We start from the raw sequence: 19,603 nt of genomic DNA, 5'->3' as shown, positions 1-19,603 counted from the left end.
GAACTGTTTCAGAGAGAGGAAAACCTCCTCTTTTTTTTCTTTTTGTATTTAGGAAGCGGGACTGCTCATTGCTCTAAGTAGATCTTGATACCAATATGTATTCTTTTGTATGATCTTGATTAATATTATAATGCTTTTGGTGCACTGTAGCTCAAAAGAGGCAGGTTTTGCAAACACTCAGGAGATGGTAAGCATTAATTTGTCATACTGTCATCATTATATTTTCATAGCCATCACACTTACTCCCTTTTTATTCAAGCCACTGTTATTTAACAAGAATAAGAAAGCCTGGAATAGCAATAATGTTAATGCTGTAACAGGAGAAATCCACTGTTTCAGTCATTTCACTTCAACCTCCCAGCTTTGCATGCATGTATGACTATATATGCTAAAAAGAGTCCACAAACAGCACATTGTCAAGACAACTCTAAAGACTGCTCCCTTGCATTTAAATTTTTAGGCTTCTCGTGGAGTAAAGCATTGTACTGTGAGTAAATCCTGAGCTCAAATTTACTCTAATTTGAAGGTGAACTAAAATTACTAAAACTAAAGTTTAGGCAAAACAGCTTATGAAAGACCATTGGGTGTAAAAATAAGACAGTGAAGCAGTCTCTCTTTACACTGTTCATAGTTCAGTGCAGCCACAAATTTACCAAGCTTTATTCCAGACCATGTACAGCAAGTCTGGTAGTATTAGGCTTTCTAAAAATGAGCATTATCACTCAAAACACAATGCTCTCAGCACTAGAGAGCTCAAAAATGCTACCATATATATTTAATTTCAAAGGTATGAGTAAACAGATAATTTTACAGTCTAGCAAATCTATTCAGAAGAAAAATTTCCAAATGCACCCTCTGGAATGAAATACTATTTTATTTCTGAGAAGAGAACCGTACAGGTGATTAGTGGCATTTGCAAGATGAGGGATGGTATGTACTGAGCTGGTCTTCAGATTCCAAGCCATCCAGGCTGAAACTGCAGGATTAATATTCAGCAGAGTCAGCCCTGATGTCATAGTCCCCTCAGCCACTTGGAGCACAGTTCATAGATATGCTGAGCACTGCTGACCCCTGAAGGTTGAAGTCATTGTGCGTTTCTAGGCAGCAAACCAGGGCGTATTAATGAAGCATGCAATAACATATGGTATTTTGTATCACATTAAACGAAAGAACTTTACATAGGTTTTTTTTCTTTCCGTTGTAACCTTCTGCAAGGCAAGGCTACTACTACTTGGGGCTTTCTTGGAAAATTCTGCACAAGATTTGTGCAAATCTTTTAACTCCTTCGTTGTTGTTTTTTTTTTAATATTTGGAGTTTAGATCTGCATGGCAGTCATTTATTTATGCTAGATTCTGACAATTTTCCAGAGAAAATTGAAGCAAGTGATTTGGAGAGTTTATCTGAGTTTATTGATCAGCTGCATCTACTGAGAATAGTGACAGGAGGGGTGGGTGAATTTCTCCGCATTGCACATGCAGCCAAACAGCCTTGCAGCCTGGCTCTCTGGCCCTCTCACTTATGAATCTTTGAGGAATTCAGTGAAGTTCACTTCAGTTGATGCAGATCAAGTTTTTACTTAGCTCAGCACTCTGCATGAGGTATAAATGAGGCACCACAGTGCTTAGCAGAAACATGCTTCATTATCTTCATATACTTGATTTTTTGCATTAACTTCATATTTCAGTACCATTTAGAGAAACAAAAAAGGATTGTTCTTCTAGAGAAGACATCAATTAGACTTGTATCCATAACAATTAAAACAAAGCATGCAAAGTAAGCAGCCTATGGAAGATGAATGGGCTCAGTCACTTAGGACAGTGGGATTAGAATTCAAAGTGACTCTGGAATATTAGACTGAAAAATAAAAGTATGGTCTTGAACAGGACAAGGTTGAAAGCCTTATAGATGCGTGAGAATAATTAACTGTCCCAGTATAAGATAGAGGACAATGGAAAAGGAAGCAGGTCTGTGAAATGAAGTCTGAGCATCTAGCATTCAGCAACTTTTGCTTGAACCTTCCTCCTCTCCCCGTGTCCTCTGCCTCTGCTCTCCTCTGTGTGGGTCTGAGGGACACAGAAGGCTGGAGGTGGAGCACTGAGAGTGTTTTTTGAGGGAAAGGGCAGATCCAACATGCTGCTGCCTGTTGCCTGTCCCTGATCTCCTCTTTCCCCTTGAAGCTGTAGGACTCCCTGGGGTGGGACCTCCAGGGTGGACCTGATTTCAGGACCTTATTAGTGAGTTGAGTATGCCCTACTGCTTATCCCAAGTTGATTAAGAGTCAAAAGTGTCCTAATGTGGCTGGCAAAAGTCACTCCTGTGCTGTCTGTGACAGTGCAGAAGTAGGTAAGTACGCGCAGCTGGTGGCTGGTGTCTGTGGACACCTCATGTTCAAAGCCCCCAGCTGTAGCTATGCAATTTGTTGGCTTAGCCTGGGTATCCACACAGAGAAATGTCTCCCTTGAACCTCTTTAAAAATTGTCTTTTCCTTCAAGCTTCACAGACCTAGAGCAAAAATGGTCTGGAGCAAACCCTGGACAGCTATTAGGCATGAACCTCACTTAGCTGCAAATTTGTTTGAAATTTCTCCCTGCCTTTATCACATAAAGGGCTTATTTCCTTTTTAGTTTTGCTTTTCTTGATTGAGTTGCCCTTGGCACATTAATTTTCAGTATAGAAGGCACTGAGGTATTCCAGGTTTGTTGGATTTTTTTTCTCACACATTCTATAATTTCTTATTCTGAGGACCTAGTGTTTCACAACAAACCCTGCAGAAACGTGATAAAGAGGAAGATAACAAATCTTAGGTTAGTTACAGAGTTTCTGTAGCAGAGGTAGGCACTGTCATAAGAAAGGCCCCTGGGTTGCACACCTTAAAGTAGGTGATGTGATTATTCCCTCCCTCACTGCTCACAGTGCAGTTACCACAACTGAGGGATCTCAATTGTAGCAAGTTAGTGTTCAATAATTACTAAAAATACTGCATCAATTATTTTGAGATGTAGGAATGTAAATTAAGTTTCATTGCTACAAATGAAAATATTTGCTTAATTGAAGTAACTTTATACTATCCCCTTTTTCTTTCTGAAGTGAAATTCTTGCAATGTTCTAATTCTGGAAAGGAATGTTAACAAGACTGGACCCCATGTTTTACAAGCACATTAGCATGAACTTTTACTAAAATAATCTAGGAACTCATTCAGGAATGTGTTCCAACCATAAACGTGACTGTTTTCAATTAAAATTCCCAACCCTGCATCTAATTTGATTGTATTGAGACAACTAGAAAATGTTGAATTCCATTTGCTAATTAAAACCATTATTTTGTTTATTGTAAAAGACACATATTTGTTATACATTTATAACAGGAAATTGTTATTGCCTTACTAATTGTTAATCTTAAATGAAATCTGTATTTTCGAACTTTGAGTAAAATCATTATTGGAAACAAGACCTACAGAAAAGCTAGGAACATATGTATATGTATAACGATGCACACATACAAAAAAGTAAGATTAAATTATATACATATTTCCATATACATCTTTTTACATATATACACATATATGTACTTTTACTTTTCTTTATAATATAACTAATGACTAAGAAACATCATTTGGTATTAAGAGCAATCTTTGCTTATTTGGAATTGTAAACCAACAGTGGTGGACATGTGATGCTAAACAGGAGAACATAAATGCATTTATCCCAGGATAAATTTAAAGTGTCAAAATGTGTATCAAATGTGCTAGATCATGAGCAATTTTTGCTTGTTTGAAATTACGATTTTGAATGAAGAGTCCATGAATAAATTGATGAAATATAGGGGTGAGACTCTGGGATTTGATCCATAATGTGGAATTTTACAAAGTAGCTTTCTGCTAAACAGCCAGGCTATAGGTCGCAACTTGTGATAAAAAAAAAAAAGAGCACTAGTCACAAAGAGGGGCAAGATACCACAGTCAGTCTAATAACATTTAATTATTTTCCCATGCGAAAAATATTGACCAGTCATAGTTACAATACTGAACTTAAACTCTTTGACACTTTCCTGTTAAGCTTACAAGAAAGCACCAAAAATTCAAAGCACAATCAGAAAATTAAAATGGGCAGAATGAGGACCTGATCCTGATACTGTACTCACAGACAGTCACTCTGAATTAAATAACTGACTCCCTGTATTTCACCAGATTTTTTTTTGCACAAGTAGTGCAGCACCAGTCTGCAGGTCGTTTGTTGTTATTGTTGTTGTTGTTGTTGTTTTTATTAAGTCAATAAATAAACTCCCTTGTAAGAGTTAACATGACCACAAAAAGATTTGGGCACCACTGTGAATACAGAATCATAAAGACTGTAAAAGATGATTAATTCTTTGTCACCGGCAACAGAGCTGAATCCATCCCAGAAGCTGCCTGAGTCCTTGCTGCTGTGCTTCTGTTTTAGCTTGTCACTTCTTTCACAGAATAGACATTTCATTTCTGTCTCAAAGACAAAATATTCCGCCTGAAAAGCCATATAATGTATCTCCAGTGACAGCAGGCATGATAATGGTGCATGCATACCTTCCCTGCTTTTCGATAATCCACAAAAGGAATCCCAGTAAATTGCTGGGGTTACAGAAGGAGAGGAGTGGGGTGGGGGAGAATGTCTTGCTTAATAAAGTGGTTGAACGTGAAATAGATCTCACAATGAGGAAGCAAGGACTTATACGTGGAAGCCTTATCAGTTGTAAAGACAAGTTGCCAGTCTTTCTCTGATTTCAGTTCTGATTGCTTGTCTGTGCTAGACAGAAAAGGCATTTTATAAATACAACCCATGTGCAAAACTTGTAACAATCTATATAATGAAACTGATTTTCTTAACTTCTGACAGAAACCTATTTTCTGTGGTTTTGCTCAAGGCATGCCATCCTCATAAAAATAGCAGCCGGAGGCTCATCTTTCAGGAGAGAAGTAATTAAGTCCTTTCTAATTAGATGAAACTTGCTCAAAATCTTTAACATTCCTTCCCCAACTTTACATAAGCAGAGATTTAAAAGATTATCTACGCACAATTTTGTTATTTTTTTTCTTGTTTGGAAGTTATAATGTTTTAAAAAGCAATATAAAATGACAGCATGTTAAAAAGAAAGATTGTGCCTCAGTGTATCTTGAGACATGGAGCATCTCACAGTAATTTCTTATGGGGAGGAGGATAGTTTTCCATTTAAATTAAGGTTCCCGAGAATCCAGCAAGCCTCAATTTGCTGCTTAATTCATCTCACAGGACCTGACCTGTTCTTCATCAGGCTTTGATGAAGAAAGGAAGGTAACATGGTAGAAGAGTCAAGCAGTGTGGTCGGCAGTGGTGTTGCAGTTCTCCCAGCACTTAGAGCAGAACAAAAGATAGTAAAGGATATGAAAGGAGTGAACCAGGAGTGAGATAGCTTGGCAATAAGGAAGCGGCGTACTTGGGTTGGGAGGGCATGTCTGGACAAGCAGTTTTACAGGCAGCAGTGGCTGCTCCAAGGGCAGCTGAAGTTCCTATTAAAATATTCATTCCTACATTTGTAATTAACAAAGAGCAATTCCTCCCTCCAACGGCCTGTCATGCATTCCAAAACCCCAAAACGTTTACTGCCTAACTCCTAAAACTTGCCTGGCCCATCTCCTTAGGTGGAAAACCTTGCAGGTTTTCAAGCCCGAGACCCACTAGCTGAATGCAGCATGTGAGTCGGAGCCTGGGGGCTGCAGCCGCGGCTATGACCTGACCTGGCCCAACAGTTCACAGTCAGTTGTCCCAGACTGCATCTTTTCCTAGTTTTCTCTAGGCTGTTGTCTAACATAGTCCTTCTCTTGGCAGATCTCTTCCGAAGGTCTGATACGACTTCCATGTTTACTTTTGTTGTTTCAGACGCAATAGTTGATCCCAATCCTACTGCTTTGTGACTCTCTAAATTTTAAATTTCATTTGGAGTGTCCCTGGCCTCTGTCCTAGTTTCTGAAGCCATTTGTAAGTCAGATATGACACTGATGAGAGAGTGGTGAGCAAAAGCAGGTTGCAGGAAGAAGTGGAGTCGCCTACCAGCTGGGCATCAGAGGATGGTACTAGAGAAGACCGATGTAGAGTCATCCAGGACTGGCAATGAAACAGCAGCAGCAGCACAGACAAGGGAGTAGAGATAAGTATAGTCCAAGTTCAGAAATAAAGGTAATCGTGGGTGAGGCAGGGACGTACAGTGAAAGAATCAAGTCCCCTGAGAGAGAAAAGGGGGTGGAAATGTCAGAACACAATGGTCACAGAAGGAGAAGTCCCAAACAAGCAAAGATTATTGAAAGCTGAATGGAAAAAGCCAAAGGACAGAGAGGGTGTGACAGACAATGTAAAACGTAGCAAACACATCATGAAAGATGAGGAAGAAGAAGCCTTCCCTCTGCCAGGAAGATGTCCACATGTCTCTTGTTCGTTATAGTAACATGAAAGCAGTTTCAGTTGGACTTAAGATGGGTGAATGGAAATTAAAGAAATATTTTTGACAAGAGAATGAAGGGAAGGAGGGATCCATGTAAACCAGAGGGGTTGTGGCAGCATGGTTAGGAAGGAAAGGAGACAAATGAGTTTGAGATTTTGAATGGGCAGTGGATCTGTCACAGGAAAGACTGAGTCTCAGGGAGGAGGGAGGGCAGGTGTGGATCCAGGAAGAAAGCAGGGCAAAACTAGGGCCATTTCACTACACTAGCTTATTTTGGCAATCCTCTGACTGTGAACTTGAGGAGTAGTAGGGCTGGATTTGGGGATCTTTCAAAAAGTGAAAAAAGTCAGAAGGGATTATGGGTGAGGAACTGAGTTACAGCCAGGGATATACAGACCTTTTGGCAAGGAAGATACCAAAACCAGAAGCAGTGGGACCCAGTAAGCACACAGAAGCTCCTGGAAGCTGTCAGACTTCAACTAATAAAATAATTGCCTTAATCAGAAAGGAAAATAGACCTTAGTGTCTGTGTTTTCCCAGCTGCAAGCATGTGTGCCTGGCAGTTTTGTTGTTTGAACAGCACAGCAGAGAATTGGCCATTTGCTCTCCTCTGTCCCTGATTTGTTGACAGCTCAGTTAAGTGTGGCTCCTTTGCAGGATGTTGTCATCCATCTGTCTTAACAGCAGTTTTGTTCATAGCCAGTTCCTGTTGAAAGCACTACGTCTTTAATCCAGTAGTGTGTTATACATTCTTTGAGAATTCACCAAAGTTGTGGTGGCCAAGGACAAGAAAATTTAGCACTTTACATCTTCAAAGGATTATACAAACACAAGCATGTTTTTTTTTTTTTTCAAATCCGGTATCCTGTCTTAAATAGTTGCCTCTAACAAGACTTGGAGGCATTGTTCATTTAGGACAGCTTTAGATTTTGAAGGACTGCATTTCCTGCTGGCAGTACTTACCTGTTTTAAGAATTCCGGAGGAAGTCAGTGACCCAGAGGAAATTCCTACTTTTCCAAGGTAAGTTAGAGGTACAAAGTCAAAAAGAGAAGAAGACCATCATGAAGTGTGCAGGAGGATTACCCATGTTAGACAATAAAGAAATAGATAGATAGATAGATAGATAGATAGATAGATAGATAGATAGATAGATAGGCAGATAGATAGATAGATCCTACTTTATTCTTTGTAGAAACTCAAAAGCTTTATTCAACATTAACATTATTTCTTTCAAAATACAGCAGAAGGAAACTGGAAGATACGAATTCCCAGAAGCACTGAACCATATTAGTAATGAGTTAAAACAATTACATAACATGTAAGAATAGAAGATAAGGGCACAGGAATGCAGCATTTGTTGGGAAGTGTGTAATACTGGCAGAATAGTGAGTTTGGTTTTTTAACTAAATGAATAAAGGGAACCCTGTTCTCATAGCAACGGGCCAGGATCTTGCCACTGTACTTAGCTAAGTGAGAGACTGTGTGAAGATTCATACTGAATTGTCTGTCTCTTCAGCTTGCATGTCCATGCTGCTTTCTGCTTTATACTCAGTTTCTAGTGCTAACATAACTGGATACATTACAAAAAAATCCATATGAAAGTTAATCTTTTCCCAGTTCTTCAAATGCCAGTTGGGGCCAAGTAATCCCTGTTAAATAAAAATACAGAGTATGCTACAAGTAGACTTCCAGTGAGCCAGAGTTCATTTGCCACTGGTGAGTGGCAAAATTATGCTATGGGACACATAGGAAAGGAAACCCATCACCAAACTTGTGAGAAAATTCTTAAGTAACCATTGGTAATTGGAGAAACATACCAATTCCTAACAGTTTGGAATTCTTGTGAATGAGTGGTAGTTAAAAAATGGATTCAGGGTACCCAAGATATTTTTATATTAAATCAACTCTGGCAAATCAGTTTTAGAACTATCTTTTATTATTTCAGGCTTGTTTTTAGAGCTTGCCAGTCTTAAAATCAGTAATAATACTTACCAGGTCTGCTGGACAGTTTTTTCAGAGTATCCATAAAGCAACATTATTAACATTTAACATGTATAGGTAGCAAAAAATTAGGACAGATCCAGCACTGAAGATTGTAATACAAGAAATGAAAGTGTAGATTTCCTGTGCCATAATGAGCAAAACCTGGGAAAGGTCAAAGACCATTGTATTCCCTGACTTTGCTTCTGATGTCTGTAACGAAACAAAATACCTGTAGCTTGGATGTGTACCTGCAATAGGAACACTGCAAGAGGGACAGAGCAATAGCAGCCTTAATACTTCCCATTAGAAGACATGGAAAGACCTTGTAGCTACTTTTTCTGCTTAAAGGGAAATACAGTAGGAGGCTGGGCATGCCACTAATACCCGATTAGTGCTGCTGGGGAAGGTGTGGACCTCTCTGTGTCTACACTAAAAAGGAAGGTTAAATAAAATCATTCTCATCTAAGTTTGCCTTAAACCTCTCATCAGTGTGTGTGAACATAAGGTGAGTTTACACTGACAAACTTTTTTAACAGCAGTCATTAATCTGTCTGTCTCATTAACTGTTTGGTCAAAAAGATAAACTATTTTAGGTTGTTGACTTGAGGACATAATGTTGTCACTGTATATCTGTATTCTGTCCTTCAGTTCTACTTCAGCAACACTTGCAGAATGTTAGGGTGTGAAATGATGATGATACATGAAGGACTTACCTTTTATTTGGCAACTGCACAGGATATTTTATAGAAACACATTTATAGATAGACATATTTGTAGGGAGAACAGAATTTGATTCTGGAAAAAAGGTTGATTAGGCACTAAGGTTTAATTACAATGCTGCAAAGAGGTGCTAATTAACTCCTGGTGCTTCAGTGTGGCAGGGCTGGTCCCTCTTACCACCATGGCCACAAAGGAACAGGAAATGGCCTGTTCTTCCCAGGCCCTGTTCGTCTTGAGCAGCCTCTGCTCTAGATATTCCACAAAAGCTGAAGATGCAGAGTAATTTTGATGTGTACCAATGGTGGCTGAGGTTGTGGGGGTTTTTGTGGGTACTTTTTGCTGGAGTGTATGTGGTTGGTTGTGTTAGTTGTTTGGGTTTTTTTTTTTGTTCTGATGGTTGGACTCTGTGATCTCAGAGGTCCTTTCTAACCTTGACAATTACGTGATTCTGTGATTCTGTGTTGGAGATGAGTAGGAAGTCAAGTCTGGGTACATCATTTTCTTCTGACAGACTTCCAGAGGAAGTGATAGTGAACTGAGACCTGCTAGACCTCCAACCTGTACTGAGGAACTTGTGAAAACCCATCACAGAAGGTGTTGGTTGTGAGTTGTCACTTAAATCAAAACAAAGCATTACATGTCTTCACAGTCTTGTGGAGAGATGGTCTCCTAGGCTGAACTTGATGTATTGTATTCCACCAGTACTATTTATTCAACTGTGTGTCGATGTTATCCTGCTCTTATACTTTTCTAGCCCAAGTTTGGGTTGCAGGGTCTGTTTCAACCTTAGCACTGCTCGGTGTGGTTTTGTCATTCTTGGCAAGCCATGGAAAACAGTGCATTGTGTATAGCATGTGTTAAATTGTTTACAGAATAAATTTTTGCCGCGTTTGTTGCAACAGCTGTGAATGCTGGAAAATACTTACATCCCTGGATCAAATTATAGTGATTTTTTTAAGATTGCTGAGTCTAAATTTAGGAGGGTTGTGGATTATTTTCTTTGTTGTTCAGCAATATGTAATGCAGCGAAACCTAGAATCTGATATAGGTGTGAGGTCACTCAGATCATTTTCTTTAAGAACAAGAATTCTGTGTATTGTAAATTCATTAGTTGTTTGTCTAGTATAATTTTAAAATATAACAAGCATAGGAGCATACCTCGTGGGAGGTTAAAAATAGACTAATAAATCACTGTTGGAAAGACACTTTTTCTATGCTACTCAGTTTTAATTTTATTTTTCTTAATGCCGTACCATGGCCTGCAATAATAATATTCCTTCCTAATTTATGATAAGGAAGTCTATGTTATCTTTGTTGTGGGTGTCTGTCTCCTTCAGATATTTGCAGAGTGCTCTCACACTTCTTTGCTTATCGCTTGGTCAAGAAATTATGTCTGTATTTAGCTTTTAAACTTTCTCAAGAATTCAGGCAGTGCAATCCCCTCGGAGCTTTTGATGTTCTTTTTAAAACTCCTCCAGATTTTCCCACCTTTTTACAATATCTCTTTGGTGGTGAAGGGAGCTGAATCTGGCGGTTCAAGCATCACCAGGGCTGTCTTATGGGTAGAGTGTCACCTGCCACAGTGCCTTGCTTAGGCAGGGCTATATGGCAGGGGCCAGCTTGGCGAACCTAACACTGGCAATGTGTCTTTTAATGTGGTTTCCTCTGTCAACTCTGTCTTGGAGCTCTCATGTGTCCTCCTTGTGCTCAGCATGTAATTTAGGAACACAGTAGGTGGCATGTTTCCAGGGTGAACTTTTGGCTGGCTGGCTTGTGATAATATTTGTGATTTTTCCGTGTCCTCAGTGAAGTTGGCTGTGCCGACTGCTGTGTTGCCTGCAGGTTTGGGCACAGCATCATGGCCTCAGGGAAGGTGCTGGCCTTGGGGATGGTGCTGGCCTCACAGGTGCAGCTCTGGGCCGGGCTCCACCACTGCTTGCCCTGACACCTTCTCACAGCCTCAGGTTTTCCCACCTCAGAGATGGATACAATAAGCCTTTATGAAGTGCCACAAGATTAACTTCTGAAAGACACTGCAGAGACACTTTGTGTTGTTCCTGCTTGCAATCTGGGCCACTGTACCAGTGGGGTGGGCTGCATGGCCAAACTGAGACTGAAGAAAGGGCTTTGTCTATCGTGCTCTTTTGTTTGGATGCTGGCTTTTTCTGTGCCTGCCAGACTTGCCTGAGGTCCTCTTTAGTTTAAGAAATTGTATGATTACAAAATGATGAACAGCAATGCCATGTTCCAAACCAGGAAGATGAAACAGCAGATATCAGCTTCAGACTGTGCCAAGACACTTGCAACTGTTTTGGTGCGTGAAAGAAGCCATTCTCATTCCCACCCCTCCTCCTCATGCTGCATCATAACCAAAACTCCTGGGATCTCTACACTTCCTGTTAACAATTCTTAGTCTTATTCTGACTGTGAAGTTCTCAGGTCAGCAGAGAAGGTTCTTCCTCCATGCTGGAGAAAGTGGTGTGCTTGCAGGCTGGCACTGTTCTTTGCTCAGCACATTGCTTCTGGCTTCAGTGACCTTCATGCTATATAACACATTTCCAAAGACAGCCACGGCACTGTATAAATCTGATCTGTATTTTCTATGCATATATCTTTATTAAATTTACAACCTTCTGTTTTGCTCTGAGCACTTGATAAAGTCCGTGCATGTCTTCATAATAACCCAGATGGCAGATATGTCACAGAGTGTTTCTGTTTTTCCCTTACACCTGCATATTCACACATACATCTTTTATTAGTTGCAAAGTTCCTGTCACTTTAGACTTGATAGGATAAATCTTACAGGAAAAAAATCAGATAAATTACACTGATACGTGAAATAAGCCCCCACCTTGTGCTGAACTTTGTGCTACTCAACTGAACACCTCCTCAAACCCAGTGCTTGGGTTGTTGCTATAATCCTTTGCCTACAACCCCCTCACTGTTTTTTCAACCCACACATTTATCTCTGTGTTCAACTGATTTTGAACATACATGCCGTGCCAAAAAAAAATATGTTGGACTTCTGTATTGGTATAATAATACAAAATGCAGATGTGTTTTCCTCAGTTGTCAGTTTGATACCATTTGATGCTTGCTTAGTGAAGGACTTAGCCTGTAACTACACAGGGTCAGATTTTGCGACTCATCTGCAGCACTGAAAGCTAAAAACAATTTTTAGATCTGTGGAATTTCTGTATCTTATCAGATCCAACAACATCCAGTTTTTCTATGACCCTTGACTATTTTTTTTTCATTGTAATAGTTTTTGTTTCAGGAAATATTTTAATTGCACAAATTGAGGTTTTGTGGCAGCAAAATTTCTTTTCCAGGGCCCTTTTTTTTTTTTTTTATGGTACTTCTGAGCTACAAAAATCCTTCCTTTTAGTCAATATTTGTGTCATATTTTCCGGACATCTTTGTTGCCCAACCAGCAGTCATATAATGAAGCATAAATGCAAACTCTTGCAGGATCAGACCCTCTAATAAAGAAGTCTGTGTATCCCAGCTTGTCAGCATAAGCTGTGTAAATTATCCCAACATGTCAGAAAAGACTATTAAACAGGCTGGGTGTGAGCCAAAGCATAGACAAGAGTTTGTTTGCATTTGCACATTTGTAGCCCAGGTAGTCTGGGGCCAGCACAGGTCCCAGGCTGTTTCCAATACACAGTTTGTTGTAGCCACTCTGTTTTGCAGGATAATGGTTATGTCAAACCATGTCTGATCAATCTCTACCTCATTTTATTTACTAATGTGACGTAGCCCAAAAATTCTTACATGGAGGTCAGTCTTTTCATTCATTTCCTCATCACTGCTTTATGGCACTATGAGTGACAGAGTTAGTGGCATCTGTGAGCCCTCGGGTTCAAGGTTTGTAGACTTCTGGGTAATTTTAAAAGAGAATCTCAAAAAATGTAAACGTAAAAACAAACCCTGAAACTTAGGAAAATTGCCTAGAAAGAATGAGTCTAATTTTTCAACTGTTATGAGACAGAGTAAAACAACTACCTTTGGGCCACAAATTTTGTTTCACACCAAGGTCTGGCCAATAAACTGGAAACAAAAAAGTGCTTGGAAAAACCTGGACACTAAGGACAGTTAGCCTGACTCCTCCATGTGGGTTGTGTGGCATACTAAAGAAGCTGCTAGTGATGGAAGTAGGCTGTTGAAACCTTAGCTTTCACTAGAAGTGAACAGAAATTGAGAATACTGTGTAGGTATGGGTACTTAAACATCAAGCAATTGCTGTTCTCTACAGATGAGGTGAAACTTCAGCACCTGAATGGAAATGAGATCCTTATTTCAAAATGTGCATTGTACTACACCTCCGTATTGGCTCTGAGCTGCCTGTCTTCTAGGCACCATGATAAGCACAAGGTCCTCTGTGCTTGTTTTATTCTCAAGGTTAGCCAAGAGCCTGGATATGTCAGTCCTAGTCTTATTCAGGCCTTCCACCCTTTTCCTGCATATTCATGAGTTTATACCGAAAAATTAGTATTATTAAGCTATGAAGGGGAAGAAAAAAACCACAACAGTCAGGGCAGGTAATATAAGGCAGCAGAAAACTGAACACTCTGCTCCCTATGTGTGTCATTTATCTCCATCAGAGATACATGAAAGGAAACACTGCTTTCCTACCTTAGCAGCACCTTTGTGTATTGGCATTGCTACCTCAGTGCTGGTTCAGGTACATTTTCCAGGTGCATTAAGAAATAGATTAAAAGCAGAGAAAATGCTTGAAATAGCAGCAGTTGAAATCTCAATGTTGGCACAGCTGCTGATCTTCTGGTGATGCAGTGGCTGTCCAGGAGGGTAAGTTAAAAGAAATTCCCAATAAATAGTATTCTGTGTTGTTTGCAATAAATCAGCTGCTTTTGATCCCATAAAAAACCTGGAAAAACTAGTAGAAAGTGGTTTTTGTGTTCTTCAGAGACTTTGTATTCTTGCTGTTTTTATGATTATTGCTATAATCTTAGAAAGTTTGTATGATAGTCCTTTTGCGTTGTCCTAGAAAACTCAATGCCTTGCAGTCATAGGAGGGTGAACAAATTGTTTTGCTTTGCATTATCTGTGAATCATAACACATGCTCCTGCTGCATGCTTGCTGCAGAATTGAACGGCATCCTCTGGGAAAGAGCTCAGAAACAAATGGATCCTTCACAAAAATCAATAGGCTGGGTTTGCTGCTAGGACAGCTAATGTCCCTTACTCGTACCTTTTTACATTGTGTCCTTAGCTTTGGAATTAAATTTGCTTAGCTCAATTAGAGTTTTTCATTATTACTGTTATTCCTCCCATGCTTCTCCTAAATCACATCTGAAAATGTGAGCATGCATGTCAGATCACTTAGCAGATCCTCCTAGTAGAACAACAGAAAACTTGGAATATTAAAAGAAATTAGGCTGTATTTGTTAATAATTATTTTCCACTGATTACAGAGCATGCTTAAATCTATACAAAACAGGTAGAAAGCCAAGTGGAAGGAAGACAGAAAATTAATACCCAGCTCCTAGGAGGTTTTCTTTCATTAATATTTTTCCTTCTACCCCTATTACTGGGGCCTCTCAGTACATTCTCGTTTGGTATGCGTCACATCGAGAAGAACCTGAAATAACCAGCTGTCACTGCCTTCTGTTAACTCTGAAAACATTTTTTGCCCACCTGGACACTGCCAGGCAAATGAAGTGTCAGCTTTTTCAGTTTCTCTCAGGGCAAATTTTCCTATTACCACGGAGCCTGCTTCCAAGAACCTGGCAGTCAGCATGGCAGAACTTTGCTGAAGTCCTTTCAAGGGCACTGGACTCTGACCTGGAGTGAGTTTTTGGCTCCTGGGGTCACTCCTACCAAGCTCTTTTCCGCTTGTCACATCCCTGACACCATTTTGATGTGCAGTATCACACTAACTAGGGCCCCCCTAATGTCTGCTCCCCACCACCCTGGCAGAGTCAGCATGGAACACCGCAGGGGGACCAGCAAGCTCTGTAAAATGGGCTGGCACTGTGGCCCAGGTGTGCTTAGAACTGAGCAAAGATGAGCAAGGAGTCTGACTGTTTTCAGCACCCTGCACTGACACTGCCAAGAGATGGGCACCGCAGACCACCAGGCACAAAGAGTCACTGTGGAAAGCAAGTCTCTCTTTCTGTAAAATAGTAATGTAAAGGGAGCTGGGAGCAGCCACAGCCTTAACACACCTGATTTGCATCCCTGGAGAGCAATCAGGTGAGCTTGGGCTCACATGGAAACAGCACTTGCAGTAGCAGTCTATAACATCAATGGCAGGAGGGTGGCCAGGGCAACTGCATGCTCATTAGTCTGACCTAGAAAGCATATGGGGCACTTGTCAGCAGAGAAGGTGGTTAAAGATGCAGGAAACTAGAAAAAACTCCATGTCTCTTTGTCAAAGGAGCTCATGCCAGACTGGAAGATAGTCTGAAGAGGAAGGAAATGCTGTATAGCAAATCTAATTGGACTTCAGAGGAGCATCTCGCCCCGTGCCACACAGGAAAAAATCCCTTACGCTGGAGGGGATGGCAATTAATACAAGAGCTGTGCAGCAGTCAGAGGGGAAGCAGGGTGCTGTAGTTGCAAAAGGGAGTAGAGCCAGGGAGAGCTCACTAATGGGAATTTCCAAAGGGATGGTCTTGTATTTGGTTTAGCTTTGAGGCTTTTTTAGAGACCAAAGCACAATTTGTCAGAGCAGCATTTTAATGATTTTTGCAGCACAAACAAAGCTGAAGTGCATTTCTCATTAATGGGAGAAGGAGAGTATTGGAGAGGAGAACTGTGTGACCTTGAGCACCGGAGAATTGATTTGCAGTCATATTCAACAGCCCAAAAAGAGTAAAGAGGTCACTCATGTAGAGACTAAAAAGCATTTGCTGCTAAATGGCATCTCACTGGTTAGCAAAGGGGAGAGAATAAATTTTCTGGATGTACTAGGCACGGGACCAATGAGATGGTAGTTGCATTCTTTCTGGAAAACTTCATACAGTTGTGATCCCCATAATGGAGCATCCACATCTTTCTTGGATGGTATTCAGGGTACAGCTACAGGACAGTTGAAGGAAAAGAAAGATTTCTTACTGAGGGCCAAGACAACTTGGCTTGCTTAGTGTAAAAAAATGGATGCTGAGCAGAAATACAGCATCTCTTCAGAAGTACTGCAAGAAGCAAACTCAGGAGAGGAAGAGAAGGACAAAGCTGGCACTTACATAAGTGCAATAAAGACAAATTTAGCTTGGAACACCAACCCGTCTGAGGGTTTTGGAATTGATGACCTGGAAGAGCCTTTCAGGTTTTGTGTCCCAGAAGTAAAATTTGCTATTCAGGTAAAAATGACAAAGGAGAGGTTGCAGAGTATTTACAATGAATGTTAGTTGATTTATATTTTGGTTACAATTATTTAACTGCAGTATGCACCAGCATAGCAATTAGCAAATGAATTCCCTTGTACATGAAGTTACAAGGACAGGCCTCTGTCATAAATAGAAAAATTAAAGGTAATCAACAATTTGGACAGCATGGCAGTGAAGTCCTCTGCACTCTCTATGTTCCTCAAGTAGGGTGCTCATGGGCAGTGTAGTGGTAGATGACATCTGATTTTTCAAAGGTATAGTTATTGTCTCATTTGAGCAAGTATTATCTGACCTTTTAAAGAGATCATTTAAATGTCAGTGTCTTGAGCACTCTTATAATACGCACTCAGCAATGCCTAATTCCAAAACTAGATGAAGGATGAAGAGAAGTAATGACCAAACATAACTGTTATTAATTATATTTTTGTGCTTCAGTTTTACTTCAACTTTTCATAAATAAATGTATCAAACTGCAGTTAACCCAAATCGTTATTACAGCCTTAAACTTTTTGAAATTTTAAGTATCTTGTGCTTCCCACTCGTTTATAGCTAGTAAATGTGTCAGAACAAATCAAGAGTGATTTTATATGTCATTTTGCAATAGTATTACTTAGTCATGACTGTTAAGCTTGTAGCTACTGATATTTAGTGGCAACTGAGCTTCAGAAACTCAATTTATGTCTTTTTTTTAAAGAGCCAGAATCATAATGTCACATTTGTGTTCAGACACTTTGGTGTCTATCTGACCTTTTGTTTACTGGTTTTAAAGTAGCAGTGTCATGGATGGCCTGTCTTTATGGGGCTACACCAAAAATAGAAAAGAAATTTCAATATGGTTAATGTTATTTGTTCATTTCTCATCTGTCCCAGTAACAGTTACCATCAGTGGTAAAATCTGCTTGTACTTCCAGTTTGAATATTACTGCCTTTAGATTACAGCCACCTGGTTTTATTAAATGCTTGCACTGCTAGATAAAAGAGCTTGGTAAGAGCTGCTTGCAGCTAACTATGGGTTATTATCTGGAGAGACAAGGTTAAATAACCTCTAACCTTCTTGAAAGACACTGGCCTCTGTTTAGTGTTTCATTGCAAGGCATGATTACCAGATAACAAATAATCATTGTTGCATGCTTTCCAAATTTGGAATATTTTCTTTTAAAGCCTGGTCCCCATGAACTAAACAGAGCAGGGGTTTGGCCATTACTGTGGGTAAGAAAAATGAAGCTTCTGGCTTCCTAGTGAGCAGCCTGCTGTAGGAAAATAGGTATTTTTCAGCATCCTTAGGAGAAATGTTAATAAGTATCATTCTGATATGAAAATGAAATATAACAATGTGATGGATCAAAAGTATGGTAAAAGAAAAAGATATTTCAAAGTGTACATCACTATGCTTTTATTTATCTTTAAAATTAGAAATTGGAGTGTACTAAAATGCTACATGAAAAACTATAATTAATCAGTAGAAATATACAAACTTGAGTATTTATCACAGCATTTTTAAGTCAAACTGTGACTTTTCTTTTGCCCCTCACTTCCTTAACACTGTTGCAGTTACACAGAGTGTTCTGAGTTTGGGGTTTATTTGCTTGGAATACCTGTTGCCTTATATATAAAATATAATATCTATAAATTAAATTATTGAGAAAATATTGGTACTATTATTTATTACACAGAAAAAAAGAGAAAGGCCTTGTTTCCAGATTTTTATAATTCATTGCTACAAGCTACAGGTGCAAGTTTATCTGCATGTCAGCTGCTTGTCTGCAAAGAGCTCTGAATGCAATAGATGCATGTTGACTATTCTTCAAAAATAGCTGTCATTGAGTTTCCTTTTATTAATTTAAATGTTAGGATATTTTCATCTTTTTTTCAAGTTGTAATTTACCCTAGGTCTTTACAGACCTCTCGCTGTCCTTGTCCCTAATTCTTATGTACCAGTGAGACATTCCAACTTATTTTTGTTTCTCTACTGGACCTCTTTGAACATGCCCCATTTCACCTCTGATTTGGTTTGGCAGAATATACTTTGCGCCTCACTACATCCCTTAGCCAGGTTCTTCTGCACATTTCTAGAAACTGCTTATTTTTTATATAGTTTATAGTTGTGGCATCTAAATACCACAAATGGAGTGACCCCAGATAGAGCCAAACATTTTCAGCTTCTCTGTTAATTTTTCCATTGTTTCTTTCTTCTCCTTTCTCATGTTTACTTTCCCCAAGAATATGCCTGCATTTCTAACTTTTCCCCCCCTCAGTTCTCTTCCACTCCCATGACAGGGTCACTGTAGAGAAGTTGCTCCTTCAGGAGAGGACTTCATGAAACCGGTCGGCCCTAACAATCACTCTAGGATGCTGTCTGGGCTCTTCTGAACCACAGCTCTTTTGTGAACGTTTCCCACTCCCCAAAGCAGAGAGCGTCACCTCAGCTTTATTAGCCATGGTTTATAGTTCTTTTGGCAGATAATCTTTTACCAAGCCTAATCCAACCACCCCAGAAACCTGCGGATTAGAAGAAAGAGTTTAGAGAGTAGCTTATAGAGATATGGGGCTGCTTCTTCTCACTGGAGAGAGCTGCTGGTGTGTCGTGCCCGTCCTGAGGCAGTTATTGCCTATCCCAGGCATGATGCCTCATAGATGTCAAACACCAAGATAACAAAAGACTGGCCTACAGCCATAAAGTATGTAAAAAATGAAGAATCACAGAAATGTTAGAAAGTGCTTCTTGCTTTTAATTTGAGGACCAGCCAGTAATTCAGCATGGCTGGGAGGACAACATGCTTCTCCATCTAGCAAGCTTTCCTACCTCATCTCTTGTGTCTTCCTGATGCTTCTGTATTCCTACTGACCCTGCAAAACTCCACGAGTTGAGCCAGGCAGAGCCTGTGCTGCTGCACGTCATGGATGCACAGGCTGCAAAACATCTTCCTCAGAAACCTGTGCTGTCTGGCTCTGCAGTCTCATATATCCTTGACAGCAGTGATTTTTGCCTTGTGATCTCCACTCGTGAAAGCCCTAAGTAAAACAAAGAGTATCCCTCCTGACTCCTTGTCACTTACTGGAGATCAGTGGTGGAAGACAGGCTATAGAGAAAGTCA

The 19,603-nt window shown here is 39.9% G+C and overlaps 1 protein-coding gene across 2 annotated transcripts in view; it reads left to right on the top strand.

The window, feature by feature from the left end:
• Window positions 1-19,603, top strand: part of PDGFD (platelet derived growth factor D) — a 140,159-nt gene that overhangs the window by 85,984 nt on the left and 34,572 nt on the right. The gene's annotated exons all lie outside the window — the stretch shown is intronic.

The sequence above is a fragment of the Apus apus genome, chromosome 1 (genome assembly GCF_020740795.1).
Source record: "Apus apus isolate bApuApu2 chromosome 1, bApuApu2.pri.cur, whole genome shotgun sequence".
Taxonomy (NCBI): Eukaryota; Metazoa; Chordata; class Aves; order Apodiformes; family Apodidae; genus Apus; species Apus apus.
The sequence above is the reverse complement of the archived record's forward strand: the minus strand, read 5'-3'. Positions and strand labels throughout refer to the sequence as shown.